Below are 14,345 nucleotides of genomic sequence, written 5' to 3' on the forward strand. Positions count from 1 at the left end.
TTGATTTTCAATGATCCCTGAACCTAGCTAAAGAAATGAAATTTAATTAATATCTTGACTGGGGAAAAGGGATCCTTTGGCTCTCTTTCTTTCCCTCACCCCTTTTCAACCTCTACCCAATCTCTTTCTGCTATCTACCCTCCGTCCCAGATTATAGTGGAATTAATCAACCATATGTCAAAAACAGTCTTCAGAGAAGTGCATAACATGAGGAGTAAATGGAATATTTATATTTTTAATAAATTTCTAATATTCTGATATTTGACATTTTCAGACTAAAGCAGAAAAGTCCAGTTTTTTTTTCTCCTATTCAAAAAAAAAAAATCTCTTAAATGAAAAAGTATTTAAAAAATGGGGAACAGCTTTCACATGAGATCAGAACACTTAAAAGATAAATGTTAAGCTGAACTTATGACTAACCTAACCTAGGAAATTCTATGTTGATTAATCTACATTTGAAAACGCAACACAACAAAAGAAACCAAACACACAAAAAAAAACCACCAAAAAAAAAGGAAACAAAACAAACCCCCATGTTTTGGAAAAAAAAAAACCCTAGATACTTTTATTATCTTTGTAAAGCAGTGTTCTTAAAACTTAATTTTAGTAGATACAAATATATATATAAATCTGGGAGATTTGCTACACAGAAATGTAGAAATTGAAGGACTTGGTTTACCTAGTCCTCTGTAAAAAGTCTGAACAACAAAGAAAAGATCAGATACGTAAGCTCTGCAAATCAGAATATCTCAACCTTGTCCATGGAATTTTGGTACTGCATCCAAGGTAACAATCAGAAATAGTACTTGTCTGGAATAAATAATTAGTCAAACTCTTCTATTTTACCTTGGAGATACAATACCTTAATGCAAGCATTACTAAAATGAAGCAGTGTGGCAAATTCAGCAATGATCAGATTTTGTTTCACTTCTTACTAAGAGCAGGGAGAACTGGCCACTTTTTATATAGGATTTTTTATCAATGAGGCTTGTTCATCTTTTCTTTGAGGTGTTTGGGAAAACAATTCCAACATACGTCCATAACAATAAACTTCATCTTTATTATTTTATGAGCAATATATGTTGCCTATTCAAGACATTCTGGCAATGGTAATCCTGAATAAATTCCTAGAAAGCGTTGTCCTAGAAAGTGAAGATTGTATGTTTGTATTTACTTCTCATAAATTAATCAATAAAAGAGACATGGCTGTTTAGCTCAGGTAAATGGATGACAGATAAAAACCTACCACCCTGTAAATACTGTAATTATTTATATGTCTACATATTCCTTGCAATAGTTCTTAGAATGGGAAAATAGGAATAGAATAGCATCCTTAATACTTCTGTCAAAGAGATATAAGGAGCGACAATCAACAAAGAAATTATCCAGATACAGAATTAGAGCACTAACAAATTTATGTCAAGAAGTACCAGAATTATTTCTCTGTGTCAAAACTTTCTGTGTTAGTGCTTTATTCCTTATTAGTTTGAACTACAAAAAGACAGCAAAAAAAGTAGAAATATAGCATTTTAATGTCTATAACAAAATGTGTGATGAAACTAAATGTAAGTGCAGAATTTGTCTTTGATGCTGTATTTACTGATCCTGGGCTATTGGTATCAGTGGGAGTTTTGCTGCAGAGAGAGAGCTGTGTGCAGCTCGTTGTATTAGTTTGATAGCAGGAGCAGACAAATACTATTTAACCACAGGAGATTTTGCTTGCTAGCTGAGATGGAACAGCAAAACAGCAGCTAAAAGAGGTAGATAAATTAAGTATACAAGCATATTTAAAAAATAATCTGTTCATCACTTTTCTGTCATTCTAAATTTTATAAAACCCAGTATCCAATGCAGGTTATTTTTTGTGGTGTATGTTGTTATTTCCCCCATCTTCCTGCTCCCTGACCCAGCCCTCATTTCAATAAGTTTTCAAAAAAAACATTAGGCTGACTATTGACATAAATAAGGAGAGAACATCTACCATGTGGTTTAGTCTTCTGGTAATCACCCTAGAGGAAAGCATAAGTCAATAATTCCTGTGAATATAATAAATTCCTTGTTATTCTTTTGTAATAAGCAATGAAAGAAACATCACAAAAAATTGCACCACATTCTATAATGTTATAAAAAGTTAAAGGTTACAGGGGTTTTCCAGAGAAGTTTATCTCACTTAAGAGCTGAAAATGGATCCAGATTAGATGCATTATTTTCCAGAATCACAGAATCATTTAGGTAGGAGAAGATCTCTGAGATCATGGTGTCCAGCCTTTAACTGATCACCACCTTGTCAACCAGATTGTAGCACTAAGTGTTACATCCAGTCATTTCATAAACACCTCCAGGGATGGTGACTTCAGCACCTCCCTGGGCATTCCATTGCAATGTTTAACAACCCTTTCTATCAAAGAAATTCTCTTGATGAGCCTCGCCTGGTGCAGCTTGAGGCCATTTTCTCTTATGTCCTGTCACTAACTGCCTGGGAGAAAAGGCCGCTCCCCACTTGGCTACAATCTCCTTTCAGGCAGTTGTGAAGTTAAAAGGACACCTCTGAGGCACCTCTTCACCAGGCTAAACACTCTCACCTCTCTCAGTTGCTGTTCATAAAAATTACTCTCTAGTCCCTTCACCAGCTTCGCTTCTCTGGACCCCATGTAACACCTCAGAGTCTTTCTTGAAGTGAGGGGGCCAAATCTGGACATCCTCATACATCAGATATAATTAAATAAATAAATTAAAGAAAGGAAATACTCAACAAATTACCTACAATCTACAGCCATGATTAGTAAGAATCAGTTCAAAGTTGTCCTGTTACTGGGTTGAGAAGTAAATTAATAATTTGCTTGCAAAAAGCTCTTAGAAGTCAGACCAAGTGGCCTTTTCACTTTGGAGTTTACTTACCTCCGTAGTGTTAAACTGCCAGACTTTAATTTACCCATCCTCAGCTCCATTATATAAGGATGAAGAATTAGTGGACCTGACAATATGTAGTTGTTGACCTTTTCCTTTCCCTGGAATCCAAACTCTAGAGACCAAGCCAATGAAACTTCTATGATTTCATTCTCTGCCTCAAGACAGCACACTTTTTTTTCAGACAGCTTGAGATATTCTGAAGAATTGCTTCTCAAGAAAAAAGATAAAGACAGATATCAAAAATCCACCAGATGTAGACCTTGGAAGTATCCCTTTGGTGAAAAGTCTTCTGGTAGAAAAGATTGGACAGCATCCAAAATAAGCCAACTGCTGAAAAATATGGATAGTCACAGAGAGAGAGGAAGAGGGCTTGACCAGAGTAGATGTAGGTTACAATTATTCACTGCCAAGAGCTGAGCCTCACAACTGAAATGTCAAGTATTGCAGAAAATGCTGTTATGGGAAATTGTAATAAACTTTTTTGGAAGACATATGGAAATGAAACAAATGTTAATAGATTCATCTGGCTCAGGGGAAGTCGTGCTTCTTGTTTGTTTTATCATTCCGTCCACCTTTCTCTCAGCTTTCCTCCTTTCACAATTTCTGCCTCCAGGCCACTGAGTCTATAAACAGGAACAAGGTCATCAGTAAAATACAATTTAGCTCTTCTGAGAGCCTGATAATTAGTGTTTACATTATTGAAATGGAACAGGCTGAATTCATTGTTGGCGGTGCACATTCTGTGTTGCCTACAACAAAATCAGCTCCACCTGTCACCTTGCTGAAAATCCATCATCCTGGGTGAGTATTTACTAGTGCTCCTCACTGTAATTACAAGAAATCCATGACTTCTGGTTAAAGCAAATAAACAAAAAAAAAACCCAAACCGAAACACAACCCCCCTGCCTTTTTTTGCTGTCCTCACTGACTGAGAGAAGCTGTCATGGGCTCTAATCCCCCATTTCCCATGCCCTTTGCACAGTACCCACAGTATGGGGAATGTATGCCTGCAACACTAATTGACAAATGAGCTCTTTGTCTTTATCTCAGCTCAGAAGCTTTCTCATTTTTTACCTCTGTCCTATTGAGGAAAAGGAGTTAGAGAGTGACTGGGTGGACATCTGGCAATCAGCGAAGATGATATAATATTGTATTGTTATATATACAGTATATAACATACATATGCAATATGTAATATATGCAATATGCTCTTATACACATTACTAGGCTTAATTGACAAAGTTTCCATCCCAAAATGATATACACAGGTGCTTGAAAAATTGTATGATGAGTTCTGGAGACTGCACTGAGAATAGTTTTAAGACAGAGAGTATGAAAAAGGAAGACAGGAGAAGGAAAAACAGAGAGATAAATCTGGTAAAAAAAGATTTTGGCTAGCTATTTTTGGCTAGCCACTAACTCACTGTTTTTAGCCTAAAGAGGAAAAATTCGCCCAATGTCCTCAGCAGTATTACTGTTTGATATTCTTGCTTTCCCAGACAATTAATACAAAGATTGATCCTTAGAAAGTATTTACGGAGTTCTTGATGGCTTAAGCTTTCTTTTTCCCTCCACAACTGAATGAGAATGAAGGGCTTTCACTCCATGAATTTGGTTTCACATTATTCCCCACGCTGCACTCCTTTTCATAATAAGAAATTTTCTTTAAATCATTCTCTTCCATAAAGGAGACATTGTTTTCACTAGCCTTTTTGCTGAATCAGACAAGGGCCCATATATAATAAAGATTTAGCTTCCTTTCCATATTGTGTCCCCTTACCTCATCACTTGCTCTCTTAAAACGTGCCAGCCTCATCTTTATAAATAGGATTTAAAGTGGGAAACCAACTAAGGTCTTTTTTCTGGAAGTTAAATTAGCATTTAGAGAAACTGACAGAGAAACTTCCAACTCTAAGTGTAGCTTTTCTGAAGTGGAACAAAGAAAACTACTCCCAACAAATAAAATTACTCCCAACTCTTTACTATATTCAGTTACACAAAACAAGAGTTCTGTATCATCCTTTAACAGTCTCAAATAATGTGTTTCACACTAAAAAACAAACAGAAAACAGGAAAGATGACTGCAAGTAAGCAGAATTTTTTGTTTTCATTTGTTTTTTTTTTTTTTAATATACATGTATGCTCACTTGGAGAATCTTATTAAGAATGAGGTAGGCACATAATTTAAAGTGCATGCTGTACCTCAAGTTGAAACAACATTGAACATTTCTGTTTTCTCTGTATCAATTTCCCTAGGAACTTGAATTTTAACTGAGAAGTTTTTCAGAGAGTGCCCTCATTGAACTACAATTGAGATTTCATTGTTAATGTCTCTGTTCCCACTCCCTTCCCCTTATCTACCAGAGTAGATAGATCAGTCACAGAGATCTGATTTGCTTTTATGAAAAAAAGAGTATATTTTAACCCCAGAAACTTTGCTCTTCCTGAGTGAAATAACCAAAAGCAACTTCTTTCTCTTTTCCTGTTGAAAGCACTGTTTGGTGCTAACACCATGAAGATTTTAATGTTAAAATTTGTCTTTCAGACTTAAAATGAACAAGATAAACCTAGCATTTTAAATATAGGGCTAGAAATCTTTTAACAAATTTTTTTTGTAGCTCTAGAAACCCATGGGTACTTGGAAATTATAAACTTAAGACTTGAGAAAACAGATAAATATATGTCAAAAGAACATTACATATACGCGTAGAAAATATTCACAACTAGCCTGATGAAATCTTAATCGAAGCACTTAGTCAACAGTCCATATTAGTTGGAAAGACACATTACAGAAATATCACACATCCCTAGTTAAAAGCAACAAAATTTATTCATATCCTATTCCAGCATATCCATTAAAATATTGAGCCCTCAGTACCCCTCCCGAACAGCTACAGCAAGAATGCTTCTCCAGGGCTGCTGTCTACATGTGGTGGATGCTTCTAGAGAGCAGTGCAAGCATCTTCAGTAGTTCAGTTTAATAACCTTCAAACAACATTTTGTTTCTGCTTTAGATTTGGTTTTGGTTTATTTTGTATTCATTGGCTTTTATTTGTCTCCTGTGACCTTGCAGTACTTTTTGTGAGTATTGATTCGAGGGATAGATATTCCCAGGCAACACAAAATCACCTCTGGTGTGATGGTTTTGAGAAACTACATCATCTGGATAACCTGTGCCAGAACAAATCTGGCTAATTATTTTATTATTTACTCAAGAAAGGAAAATTTTAAAAGAAATTGAATCCTCTGCTGCCAATATTGATAACTTTTTTTTGTCCTTAGGTTTCCTTATCAGGCTAAATCTAAAGGCATGATGCTGCCAAGGATTTATCTAATGATAACATCCTCTGTGTTGTGAGGTATCAAAAACTGATGAAGCATTCCTGGCTACCTTGTCTTTCAACCCTCTGGTGATGTGAAAGAACATCAGGATTTCTTGCTGGAGATGTTTGAAAATTAACAAGATGAATCCTGATGTTATAAGAAAAATGAGAACTACAAGGAAAGACTCTACTAAGAGTCAATACTGAATCAATACTGAAATTTGATATTCATCTAGGAATAGATTATATTTCTCCAACTCAATGGACTTTTGTTCAAAAGCTAAAGTGCATTTCTGACCGTGTGCATATGGCAGCAGCAACAAGTGCTAGAATAACAGATGTTTTTAGAAGAGACCTATATGAGAAACATCTATGTCCTTTCAAGCCCTAAAACTGTTAGAATATCTGTGAAAGTTTATGCACTAAGAAAGAAGAAAACAGACATCTTTTAAAATTTGATTTTGACCTAGTGAGAATCTTTCCCAAAGACTGATTTTCATGTGGATGTCTATCTTGTGATGCTGGTGCTCAAAGAATTTTTTTCGTTGTACAGGGAAGAGGACAATTAATATAATAAAACTAAAGTTCCAATCAAATACCATTCTTACTGTTTTACATTCTCTTCTGAAGGTTATTTATTTCTAACCCAAGCTGTATATCAAGACCATAGCACTAATATATAAAATGCTGTTACACATTCAGCAATGTTTTTCTAGTACAAACGAGGCCAGGACTTGCTGACATTTAGAGAAGAAACACTAATGAAACCTATTGGGACAGACAGGAACTCTAAATAATAATTACTCAAATGCCTGACACACTTCTCAGTCTGGACAAAAGGTTTGGAAAAACGACCTTTAGCAACACTTCATTAGTAATCTGCTACTCAGTCTCCTCTTGTCCTCAGTTGCTGAACTGGAAGTACTAAATAGTGATCTGTAGTGAGAGCAGGTGAGATACACTCTCAAGAAGGAAGAAATCATCTCAGAAATAAATCTGATATTAATTACTTCCATGTATTTTAGGTGTCAAAAAAGAAACTGTCCACAGCATTTCATTAAAATACAGAATCTTTTAATCAATTAGGTTCAAGTGCTATGCCCAGTCTTTCTTTAAGCACCTCTAGGGACATGACTCCATCACCTCCCCAGGGTACTCCATTCCAATATATAATCACCTTTCTGTGAAGAAATAATTTCTAATTTCCAGCCTCAACCCTCCCTAGTACACCTTAAGACTATGTCTTTTCTTATCCCGAGTTACCTGGGAGAAGAGACCAACTCCCAGCTGGCTGCCACTTCTTTTCTGATAGTTGTGGACAGTTGTAAGGTCACCCCTGAGACTCCTTTTCACCATCTTTAACACACTTACTGCTGCAAACACATGAAACATCCTGAATCACTTGCAAACAATGATAGAAATGAGTGCTTAAAGAATTCTAGCTGTCTTGATGTTGACATCTTGAGAATAAATTACATCAACATCAAAACCTTCACAGAATGACTTTGGGCAGGCACTTCCTTCCCTAGCTATTCTTACAAAAGGCAATGCCAAGGAAAAGCTATTTCAATGTGCTCTTAGTTCTCCCTCTCAGCTTCTGTCATTTGGGTTCTCATTGCAGCTCAACTGCCAAGTTTTGTCTCTTGCTTTTATAAAGCCTTGGAAGGTTGTTGTTATTCCATAGTAATGGGGTGTTAATTTTTCAAATGCAGCTACTCTGATGCCATAGTCACTGGGTATAGATTGCTTCAGGGACTCTTTGGATGCATATGCCTTTATCGAGTTAATGTCACCATTAGTCCTGAATGCATCTTTAAGTGCCTTCTTGTGTTCTGTTCAGGGTATTACAGATTCTTATTGTCGTCTTCTTTTGGGTAATTTTACTTTAATGCTTTGTTTGTTTTCAGTCTCCCCAGTTTGTACAGGAGCTTTTGCCTCAATTTTCCCTCAAAGTGGATTCCAGTTGTGTTATTAGGTGAAGAACAAAGTGGTTTTCCATCACTTTAGACAGTTTTATACTTGCTTAATGAGGTTAGAATTTCTGTTTCGGGGGATGTGACTTGCCTTCTTTAGTGGGGGTTTAGTCATGCACAGTTTGCAATGCCTTTTTTGGCTGAATCTTTACTATTCCCTCTGTGTGTTTGGTGTTTCTTGCAATATTATTAATTTATGACCAACTGCAACAGTATGATTTCATGGTTGGTGTTTGGAGAAAATTTTATCAAAAACAAGTCTTAAAAGCTGCTGTACTTTATTTTTGCATAGTACTAGGCTACCAAATTCACCAAGTCCCCCATAACAAATTTTGCTTTGATGTAATTTACCTATACATGCATGAGTAAATATTATTTTATGGAAATAGTATGCCTGACTGGAAAGGATGTGTTTCTCTTATTACAACCTAACAACCAGCTATGAATCACTTTTTTGGTTTTAGTGCCCTCCTAACAAATTTGGGATCCATTATGTAAGACTGTGTTTTAGATCTCTGGGTTTGTTGATCCTTGAGCTGAGTGAGTTCAGATACTGTAACTCCATCCTTCAAGAAGGAAAATATAACAATTTCAGAAACTGGCTACTAAATTTTCCTTCTGGATGTATTAATGGATGAAGGATAAAATTTAGAAGGCTAGTAAAAAAAGCAAATTATTATTATTGGTCCCATTTTGGACATTTAAACTATTAGAATTTTAGAAAATGAGGTTTTCATAGAGTCCAACACATTACAGAGGAAAATGGCCTAGTTTCACTGTGTGGCTTCCTAAGGAAGAAGGTTTGATTCATATCCACAGGGTGGATGCTTCTGACATGATCACTGCCATTCTTCTTCCATGAAGTTGAGCCAGATCAGGCTTCTCTCTGACAATGGGATTTTGGTGCTCTAAAACTGTTTATTTTTTATCTGCTTTATCTTAGCCCAGCTAAATGTACTAGTCTTCCAAAGGTAAAAATACAGTGAGGATAAAGTGAAGTAGTTTTGCTTGGAGGATAACTTGAAGTACTACTCCAGGTGATATATCCTATCACCTAAGGTAAAAGCACAGCATTACTGCTTTTTCTTCTTTAAAGTCATGAGGCCATGAGACTTCATAGCTGTGGAGATAAATTGTTTCAGCTCTGAAATACTTCAGACAGAAAAGCTTCCCATAGCTACATTTTAAGGATTATTTCCAGGGAAAAAGGAATTTGTCTTGGTTTATGTTTCTTCATGGCTTATAAACAAGTCTGAAGAGCTTTGTTTGCATTAAAGGGATGATTATTGGACTCCCCAGTATCAGAGACCAACTTAAATAGAATAGAATGCTTAAGAAAAAAAAGCATAATTTTAATTTTCAATTCTCTGTTGCAAGCCTTTGGATGTAATAGGGTCATATTTTAAAGCCTTTCTCTGTGACTGTCAAAATAAAAAACTCCCTGAGGAAAATAAAGATTGTAAACATGGGATCACTGCTGTGGGTCTTCCAGGTAGGTAGCTCAACAGCCTTCCTCATGAAGGGGATAATTGCATTATGGGAAGTATTGCTTGAAATAAGCTTTGGAACCTGCATCTGAAACACAAAAGAGATTTTACCTGCCAGGATTCAAGAGTTTCAATATTAGATGTCCAAAAGGCAGGACATGACATCTTTATTGCTCTGCTAGTTGTTTACTCAGAGGAGAGTAAAAAGCATTTCCAGGAGATAGCTCATCTCATGCCAAAAAACCATTTTTTAGGATAGTTTAGAAGAATCACCCTTCACCTGGTTTTATCTGTTGATTATCAGGGAAAATTAGATTTATTTTCACCCCTAAAAACTCACAATAATTTAATCATCTTAATTAATACTATGTGATTGGTCCTGTGATTAGAGATCTTAGATGAACTTGTTTACTTGGTAACAAATGTGTGAGCCACACATTCAGGAGAGGAATTAAGAGGTGTATTAATATATGTATCCAGCAATAAAACACTTCATGTTAAATAGCCTTTGGTAATTTTCGAAACAAGAAAGTGCAATTGTTATGAAGATTGATCACTGCTTAATTTGTATGAGTATCATTTTTCTGAGTTCCTGGGCACTCAGACTTGCAGGTATAAAATTTGGTAGTCACTCAATGGTCTGGAATCAAAAACTAAAAGTAACTGAAAATAATTATTTCTGCATTAGAAGTCACTAAATGTTAAACTACCTTGCAGTCTTTGAAAGCCTAGTTGAGGTTAGACTGCTTTTTGAATTTTCAGCATTTTATTGTTAAAAAGTTTGGAGGACACTTAGGCAACTGTTAGGAGGTACTTGTTCATCTATAGTAGCCAGATTACACTCAGAATTTCAACATTTATGAAGATTTGTTTGACATGGTTTTGGTGTTTCATGCAATCAAAACCCCCCCATTAACTATAAAATATAATTAGTGATGGGTCATATCAATAGCAATATTTGACTTGATTCTGGAACTAGTACTTTGTAATTCAAAAGTATCTATATTTTGACAATTTCTTTAATATCTTTTAACCATGCTAACACTCATTGTCTTCACAAAAATCCTTGATTTAGGTTGTTCTGGTTTGAGAAGTATTACCAAAACTGAAATAATATGTTGGCATAAACTTCCGGTAATGAAAGATACCATTCTACAGAACTTTGAATTCGTTTGAAGAAACATACACCGAAATCTCACAGCATCATATATAATAAGATAAAAAGTTGAAACTACTGTCTGGATTAAAATATTGGAGCAATGTTGGAAAAATATGAAAAGATTATAAAGAGAAATGTTTACTTTGGAGAATGACAGGTCAAAAGATCAATCAAGTTGACCATTGACTTTGTCTTACTTTTCATTATTATGCATGTGGGTGCCTTACAGATGTCTGGTATTTTCCAGTTTTCTTTGAGTGCTAAAGGTAAACACAGCAATCCTACTGTGAGAAGTTCAAATCTGCCTAAATTATGTGAATGACCTTTTTTTTTGGATCAATGTGAATAAAAGCAGGATTTTCAAACATCAGTATCTCACACCTTTTGTTGAACTCTGGACTAAGTGAAGGGTTTATTTTCAAGGTGTGTTCCCAGACCCTCTGCATTCACCTTGGGATGCAAAATGTGCATTGGAGATACAAAGAGAAACAAGGGGGAATTTCTAGGCTTGTCATTCTTATGAGGCTGTCTCAAAAAGTGAAAGGTCTCCTGTAACAGCAGTGGCTGTTATTCACAGTCTTTAATCTTTTCCTGAGGTCTATTTTAGGAAAAAAAATGAGCATTCCTGTGCTCTGGAGTAAACTGGGTACCACTTTAGACATTTTGTTATCCTTGGCAGCAAATCTATCCAGGTGCCTACTTATCTTTCTTGTGTCAACAGTTGATCTTGGCTGAAAAGTAATTACAAAATCTTTATTGTTGTAGGGGAAGGAACAAAAGATTCTTTCCAAAAGCAAGAGCAGTCGAAGAGAAGAAAGGCTACTCTTGCTGGTATGTGTATAAATACATGCATACATGGTTGTTTAGACATTTTGCAAAGAAAGACAAAGGAGACAATAGGGAATTGAGTGCAGATGGCAGGGCACAAGATAGGTAGGTCAGGATGTTAAAGGATTCTTCAAGGAAAGAGAAGCAGGGTCCTTGGCAAGAAATCAGGTAATGCTACATGAAGAGAAATCACTGTTATAATGGAAGAATTCCGAATAAGAAAATGGCTCAGGGATGGTTTCAATGAATCACAGGAAAGAATAAGGTGATGAACATTGACAAAGAAATTGTCCACAGTCCTCACCTATTTCCAAGTTCTCCTGGATAAGTATAAATATAAATAACTCTTTTTCTAACTTATTTTAATGTTGTAATTATGAGTCTCCACAATAATAAGTTAATGTTTTGTTATACATCATTTGTATTTGCAATTTATCACTTTCTTTCAAATAGTGATTCTCAGAATAATTTTTAAATATCTTTCAATTAAAAGTTTTCAAACATTCCTCCTTTATTTTAGGACAGCTTTTCATTTGCATTTCTAGGTAAATAGATTTTGCTAATTGATTTTGTATACACTATTCTTGTGATTTTTTTACATGCTGATTGTTAGTATTTTCTCTAGATGCATTTTAACTCCTTGCATGGTTTGAACAAAAAGCTCCTTTTTTTTGCCACCAGTTTTTCTCTTCTGTTATTCATTTGAAAATTTAATAAGTTTTCCTAGTTTATTTGTGTACTGACTAAAACAATGTGAGTAGGAAAGATTGTTCATCATAATTACATTCCATTCATCTTTACCTTGTTGAAGGACTTGATTATTCCTTCAGAGAGAAATGCTAATTATAAAGCATAAAGATTCCTCTTTACTTTTCAGAATATATCCATGGACAAAGTATTGGATCAAACAGTTTTTCTGATTGTTCTTAAGAATCCTCAGGGTCCAGCCCATTGATCCATTTTCGTAAAGGTTTTGTTGCAGAAGTCAGTGATATTTCCATCAAAAGCCTTGCTAATTTCTTCTGCTATGACAATGCTATTTGTTTCTTGAAGTGGTTTGTTTGGATGCATATTTTTATAACTAAAACAACCCTGAAGAAAGGCATATGTCCATAAAGAAGCACTTCATTTTGGCATTATTGTCCTTATAATTGCTCATCATCTTGTCATGTCACTCCTAACACAGGCAGGTTTAGACTCTATAGAAAGTGCAATTCATGTTTATCCTTCAACAGCAGTGATGGCAGCACCCCAGATGACAGTATGATATTTTAGTGTCTCAAATTGGTAGAACAGCTCCATGGAATACAGACCAAGGGTTCTGAGAAACTACAGGTGCTGTCTGCTGTACTTTTTGGAGAGATGGAAAGATTTTTCTTTCATTTGACAACGACATACATAAAAAATGTGGCAGCACAGCTTGAAAAAAGCTAGGTCATGCCCTTGCTCTGTATTTATCTCCACACAGTGCTTGAAGCCATTAATAAAGACCACACTGACAGAATTCCTGCTGAGCAGGCAGCTGGACATTTACATAGGGCTTAAAAGTTTTGGATATGTTTTGGTCATACCACTGGATACAGAAAGCACAAACCCAACTTTTCCTATAGGAATGGAAAAACCTTCCAAGAGTTGAGGAACTACTGAGAAGGCTTCTGCCATGATGGTTATCTGTTTGCATTCAAAGGACATTCATCACTACCACAAATGGGAACAAGTCAGTGTTAGTACTTTGCTGCCAGTGACTCGTGGCATTGGACATTTTTTCAAGACTCATAAATTGATGTGCTCTTTAAAGCAGGACACACTGTACACCTCTGAGTGATAATGCATATGTGATGGATTGCCTTGTTAATTCATGGAATAGCTCAGCTGAGGAATCAGTGGAGTCAAACTTCACATTAACCTCACTCTGGCTTAGGAATATCAAACACCCATCAGAACAGCAGAAGCCAGAGGTTGCCTGTTGCAAGTAAAGTTGTAGAACACATTGAGATAAAATCAATTATTTGAACCCTAGTACACCTTAACCTGTCCTTGCCACATCATTTGTAAAATGTGATTCTTCCTAACATGATCTCCTGTCACATTACCTAGCTTGAGTTTTCAGACAAAGAAGAGTTTTCAGTCAGAGCATCAATATGGATGACAAGAAAGTGTTTAATGATGAAAATTCCATATCAGGCATGACAAAAAGTTCATCCTGCCGAAATATTTCTAAAAGTATTAAAACAGATATATCCATTGCTCATATTAGAGAATGCTAATTTTAAACAAATCTATCTCTGTCTGAACCATGGTTTAAAGTAATATTTATTAAACTATCTTGGGAAAGCTGTGAAACCTAAACTCAAAAATGCAAACTGCATTTTAAAAAGTTAGATACAACAATCATCCAGAGACTGTACAGCTTAAAAAAAAACCTGCAAAATTATATTTTTATATCCATTGGTGTCCTGGGCTGACAGATATATGAAAAAAAAAATTTTGGACTTTTTTGAAATATTTATTCCATGTACTTTGAAACAGCATTGTTAATGGAAGCAAATATTGCAAATTTGCAGAGGATAATCCTCAATGAGTGACAGAATTGTCAAACAAAGCAATAAAATTTACAACCAGGGTCAAAAAATTATGTCATATTCGCAGTAATTTGATAATTGGG

The sequence above is a fragment of the Zonotrichia leucophrys genome, chromosome 2 (genome assembly GCF_028769735.1).
Source record: "Zonotrichia leucophrys gambelii isolate GWCS_2022_RI chromosome 2, RI_Zleu_2.0, whole genome shotgun sequence".
Classification (NCBI taxonomy): Eukaryota; Metazoa; Chordata; class Aves; order Passeriformes; family Passerellidae; genus Zonotrichia; species Zonotrichia leucophrys.